A 6,057-nucleotide genomic window follows, 5' to 3' on the forward strand; every position below is an offset into this window, starting at 1 on the left:
TTATTTATTTATTTATTTGGAGGAGCAGGACACACCTGGCGATGCTCAGGCTTACTCCTGGCTCTGCCCTCTGGAATCATTCCTGGCAGTACTTGGGGGGTCATATGGGCAGCCTGAGTTCAAACCCAACTCAGCAGCGTGCAAGGCATATGCTCTACCAGCTGTAGTGTCACTCTGTCCCTTGCCCAAGTGGTTTAAACAGTTGGAGATTGACGAAGGCTGGGCATGCATGGTTGGACATCAGACCCGCCACTCACCCTAGGTTCAGTCTCATTCCCAGGATCTTCCTGGAAGTTTGTCCAAAGCCCTGGCCCCTGCCTCACTGAAACCACACCCTTCCCTGCAGAGACCACCCCTCTTCCTGCAGAAAGCCCTTCTCATCAACACAGTGTCAGGGAGCAAGCGCCCCAGCACAGGGTCACTATGTGGGATGCCTGTGGCTTCCAGCCCAGCCTTTACAGTTCATTTATTGCAAAGAGCAACTGGATGAGGATAATCAAGAATCTGCCACCAATCAGAGACGAGAGATGGATATAAGGCTAGCAGGGACACTGTACCCCACAGAAGAGAGACAGAAAGGACATCTAAGCCTATACTCTGTACACACACACACACACACACACACACACACACATACACGACAGATGGAAAGTCACCCACTCACCCCTACTGAAAAAGAGAAAGAAAAGCTGGGAGCACCCAAGAGAGAAAGAAGAGCAGGGATCTAAACAGATGTTCAAAACAAACACACCAGAGAAAGACACTGAAAATTTGAGACACACAACTGCCAAGCCACAAACAGACTCAAGGAGAGAGGCTGGCAAGCCGCTTAATGGCCATGATCCCAGAGACTCAAAAACAAATCTCGGAACCCAGTGGCTTTTGGCAGAAATCTTCCGGACCCGCAGTAGGTTACTGTCATCAGACCACCCCAGGGGACAAAGGGTGCTGTCCCTCCTCCTGCTCCCCCTAGGTGGCTCGGTGGCTACCATCCTTCAGAGGCCATTGGACAGTCAGGTTTGGGCCCTCAAGGAGGAGACACGTGGGGCCTCACGGGATGGGGGTGGAGCTGGCCCTTTCCTCCCCACCACAGTGAGACCCCAGTCATCGCACTCGAATGGCCTCTCTGGTTCCCGATCAAGCTGCTTAACGGCCTTGATCCCAGAGACTCAGAAACAAATCTCAAAACCCAGCGGCTTTTGGCAGAAATGTGTCCGGACCCCGCAGTAGGTTACTGTCACCAGGCCACCCCAGGGGGGAAAGGGTGTTGTCCCTCCACCTGATCCCCCTAGGCAGCTCAGTGACTGCCATCCTCCAGAGGCCACTGGGCAGTCAGGTTTGGGCCCTGAGTGATGAGACACGTGGGGCCTCACGGGATGGGGGTGGAGCCAGCCCTTTCCTCCCCGTCCCAACAAGACCCCAAGTTGCCGCCCATGAACGGCCTTTCTGGCTCTTGATTGAGCTGTTTAATGGTCATGATCCCAGAGACTCAGGAACAAATCTCGGAACCCAGCAGTTTTGGCAGAAATCCCTCCAGATTTAAGTGTTAAAATTTCATAATTTCAATATCGCGCAGCCATAACTGCAGCCATATGACATCATATGTTATTCATAACCAGCAATGGAAAACAAATTGTCTACTGTTGCCTTTTCAGCAGATCTGAGTGTTGGGGTAAAATCCCAAATAATGGTGGGTCTGTGCACCATCATGCCTGCCCGGAGGGGAAAGGGTGTTGCCCCATTCGCCCTCTCCTCTCTGGAAAGAAAGATGGCGGCCGCCAGGGAGCCTTGTGGACAGCAGGTTTGAGCCAGGGGTGGGGGCGGCAGGGACCTCATGGGAAGGGGGGCGTTCCGGTCCGTCCTTCACGCCCTACCGAGGTCACCAGTTTCCCCCCACGAGCGGCTCTCCGGCATGGCCACGGCCCCAGAAGCTCAAGGACTTAACGCAGAAAACCAGCCGTTTGGAGCAGAAAAGCTATTGGACTATGTGTTAAACCGCGCCATCGTGCCTGCCCGGAGGGGAAAGGGTGTTGCTCCATTCGCCCTCTCCTCTCTGGAAAGAAAGATGGCGGCCACCAGGGAGCCTCGTGGACAGCAGGTTTGAGCCTTGGGTCAGGGGCGGCAGGGGCCTCATGGGAAGGGGGGCGTTCCGGTCCGTCCTTCACGCCCTACCGAGGTCACCAGTTGCCCCCCACGAGCGGCTTTCCAGCACGGCCACGACTCCAGAGCACAGAAACCAATCTCTTAACTATCTAACTTTTAATAGAAATACTTCCAGGGTTAATAAGTAAAATAGCAGAAAACCAAAACCGCGTGGCCGCGGACATCATTTAATTCTTAAAACCCAGCTGTAGAAAGCAAATCATTTCACAACGCTTTTTCAGCATGTCTGATTTGGGGGGGGGGTCGTAAACTCTAAATAATAATGGTGCATCTTTTATCGAAACAATGAATCGAGTCAAAGTAGATAGAGTGTTAACTAGAACTCATCTGCCTCACAGGAATTGGGAGGGGTGGGAGGTGGGGTTCTATTGGGGTTCTTCGTGGTGAAAAATAAGTATTGGTAAAGGGAAATGTGTTTGATATTTACATGACTGAGACCTAAACCTGAAAGCTCTTGTAACTTTTCCCACAGTGATTCAATAAATAAATAAATTATAAAAAAAATAATAATGGTGGATCTGGTGTCAAAATATTGAAATAATCAAAGTAGAGTGAGAGCAATGTGGAAATCATCTGCCCCACAGGTAGGAGGCGGGTGTGGGTTGGGGGGTATACTGGGGTTTTTGGTGGTGGAGAATGGGCACTGGTGAAGGTACGCGTGTTTCATTGTATGAACCGAGACTTAAACCAGAAAGCTTTGTAACTGCTCTCATGGTGATTCAATTTAAAAAATTATAAAAAAATAAAAAAAAAAGAAGAGAGGCTGGGACTGGGGAAGTGCCCCTTAACCTATGCTGGTACTTATCCATGCAAAGCTGAAGACACTGGAGGCCAGATCAACCTTTCTAGACCAGTGGAAGAGCATGAGGAAAGAGATTCATGAGACAGAATGGAGGACCAGTAAGCTCTGGGCAAGAGCCAGACACAGAAGGCCCATACTCACGTGTATGAGAACTGAGGCAAAGAGGGAAATGCCTGAGTGTCATCCCCAGACGTTTTTCAAGATCACCTCCAAATTCACCCTACTAACATCTGTGAACAACTCAATAGACATCGCCCCCCACCGCCTTCCCCAATATTTATCTGGAGCAACCCTCAAAAGGGCACATACTCTCACAAAATCAACCTGAGTCTGTCATAGTCAACTCAAAGCCATCCCCACATTCCTCAATGGGATTCACCCGCATTACCCCAAAGCAAACCCCCAGCTGCCATTTATCCAATACAATATCACTCACTCACTCCCACCAGACTCACATCAGGGGAATGAGTGTCAATAGGCAAATTAAGGACAGTTAGTGAGCATATCAACGACAGCACATGGAGAGCAGGGGCTGGGGATTCTACACAGCGGTCAGAAGACACACTTCTGCCAGAGTAAACTATGAGCAGTTTCTTAGTCTATTTTTATCCATGGTGCTCCTGCATTTGAAACATCCTAAAGTCTTTTAGGGAAGTTAATTTATTATTTTTTCCTTTAATTTTTTAACTTAGTCTCCGTGAAACTACAGTTATTTAATTTGGATTCCAGGCATATCATGTTTTATACCAACCCCTTTACCAGAGTTCCTTTCCTCCACCAATGGTCACTTCCAAATCGCATTTGCCTCCCTGCCTCCAGAAGGACCCTAAAGTCTTATTCTGTACTTGTCTGAGGATACTTGTCAGCTCTTCTAGTCTTTCCTGGGTGCACAGGGCAACACTTTGTATTCTAAAATTGGAATTATTTTATCTAGAGGGATATCTCCAGCATGGACTAGGAAGGTAGAAAAAGGCCTGGAGAGGTAGATTCATTCTCTAACAACCACACAGTGAGGAAGGGGAAGCCTCAAAGCTCTATTCCAAGCCTGGAAGAATCCTCAGGGGACATAAGGTCTCCAGAATGCCCCAGTTTGGGCTGGAGTGATAGGACAGCGGGGAGGGCGTTTGCTTTGCACACAGCCGACCCGCGTTCAATCCCTGGCATCCCATATGGTCCCCTGAGCACTTCCAGGAGTAATTCCTGAGTGCCAAGCCAGGAGTAGCCCCTGAGAATTGCCAGGTGTGACCAAAAAAAAAGAAGAATGCCCCAGCTTCCCCCCAAGATAGTCTGGGATTCTGTAGAAGGCTAGAGGGGAGGAGGATTTTGATCCAGTGCAAGTCTTGGATGTCCTGTGATGGAGGGCACCCAGTCCTCCTGACCACACCCCACCTCACCAGGAGGAGGGAAGCATCAAGGAGAGGCCACCTTGCAGAGGGGGCACCAGGACTTGGGCTAAAGTCGGGGGATAAAATAGGAGTGAATGAATCATGAATCATGAGAGGGTTCCCCTTCTGCCCCTGCTGGACCTCCTCTAGTCTCATTCCCAACCCCCAGATGCTTTTCCTACTGGTTCCAGAACTCTATGGTATCACAGACCCCCAACACCCAGCATCTTCCACGTGGTCCCAGAACACTCCCTCATCCCCAGTGACCTGCGTGGAAGCTCCTTGTCTTCCCAGACCTAACCCCAGCCTTTCCCTGGACTTTGGTCTCCAGCCATGAACACACTGACCCTCCTCCAACTCTCCTGACTCTGCCTCTTTCCCTATTGTTCCCAGAGTCTCTTTGTCTCATCCTATCTGTCTGTCTACCTGTCTGTCTGCCTCTGTCTATCCCTCTGTGTCTCTCTCTGCTTTCCTAGAAGTGCTAGGGTCTCACCCCTGGTCTCGGGCTAGTCATGTCCATGACTGGGCCTGCTCTCTACCATATTTACACCCAGAGTGTCCCCTGTCCCCTTCCCACAACATTCTCATGGTTTGCTAGCTCCCCCAGAATAAAGTCTGGCCCCAGTTTCATTTGTGGTTTAGAGGGCATACCTGGTTGTGCTCAGGGGCTGCGTCTGGCTCTGTGCTTCAGAGCTCCCCCAGTGTGCTGAGAAGATCCAGATGTGGTGCTTAGGGGTGCAAGGCTCATCGTTCCTACTACAGGGTGATGTTGGATAACACTGGGGTGTCCTTGCTTCTCCCACAGGGGCCTTAGGTTTATTGAGTTACTCCCACAACAGCGACTCTGTGGCACATCCAATTCCATCAAGCACTAATAATCCTATATTGCTTTTCTCTTTCCTTTAATGTCATTTGCATGGTTTAGCAATGTCCTCTTTGTGTAAACACAGAAAGACAGTTCATGATATGCTTTGTAACATGGGAGTTAATTGACTCCAAAATAATATTTACTCCTGGGCATCCGTATTTACTTGACTTAAGCCTCAGTTGCCCTTAGTTCCTAGCATGCCCAAAGCAGGGTCTCAACGAAGGAACTGGATGGACCCAGGGCAAGCTGTAAATCACCCTGGCATTGAAAGGGAACAAGCTAAGCACCGTAAATATAATAAGCTAAGAGCATTGTCATGGAACAAATTCTTTCATGACCCAAAAAGAAGTAACTGAATAAGGACCCTGCTGGGGTTAGGAAGGACTAACCTGCCCTGAGGTCTGTAGTCTGGGATATATAACGAGATGTCCCCAGGAAGAACTAACCTTTAAGCTTAATATATCTCTTACTGTGTTCATACAAAATTAATAGAAATGTTATAAGAAGTAAATTTACTATGATTGTTTAAATGAAGAGAATAGTGCAGTCTTCTGCCCCCGCGCCTGGCTGTCCTCGCCGGGGCCCCTTGGAAGGGAGCGGGTTGAGCTTTCCTCCCCGCCCAGACCAAGGCTCCGGCAGCCGAAGACCTCCAAGACCAGCCACCACCATGCTGAGACCACTCTCCGCACACCTGAAGGTACCGGCAGAGGGACAAAGGCAAGTGGGACCCGGGGCTGAGATCTCCAAGCCTACTCGGATCGGAGCTGAGCATCCTCCACCCAGATCCTCCGAATTCCAGTAGACAGGGGTCACACCCACCAACTGGCCCCCTGGCACTG

The sequence above is a fragment of the Sorex fumeus genome, unplaced genomic scaffold (assembly GCF_029834395.1).
Source record: "Sorex fumeus unplaced genomic scaffold, SorFum_2.1 ptg000122l, whole genome shotgun sequence".
In the NCBI taxonomy this organism is placed as follows: Eukaryota; Metazoa; Chordata; class Mammalia; order Eulipotyphla; family Soricidae; genus Sorex; species Sorex fumeus.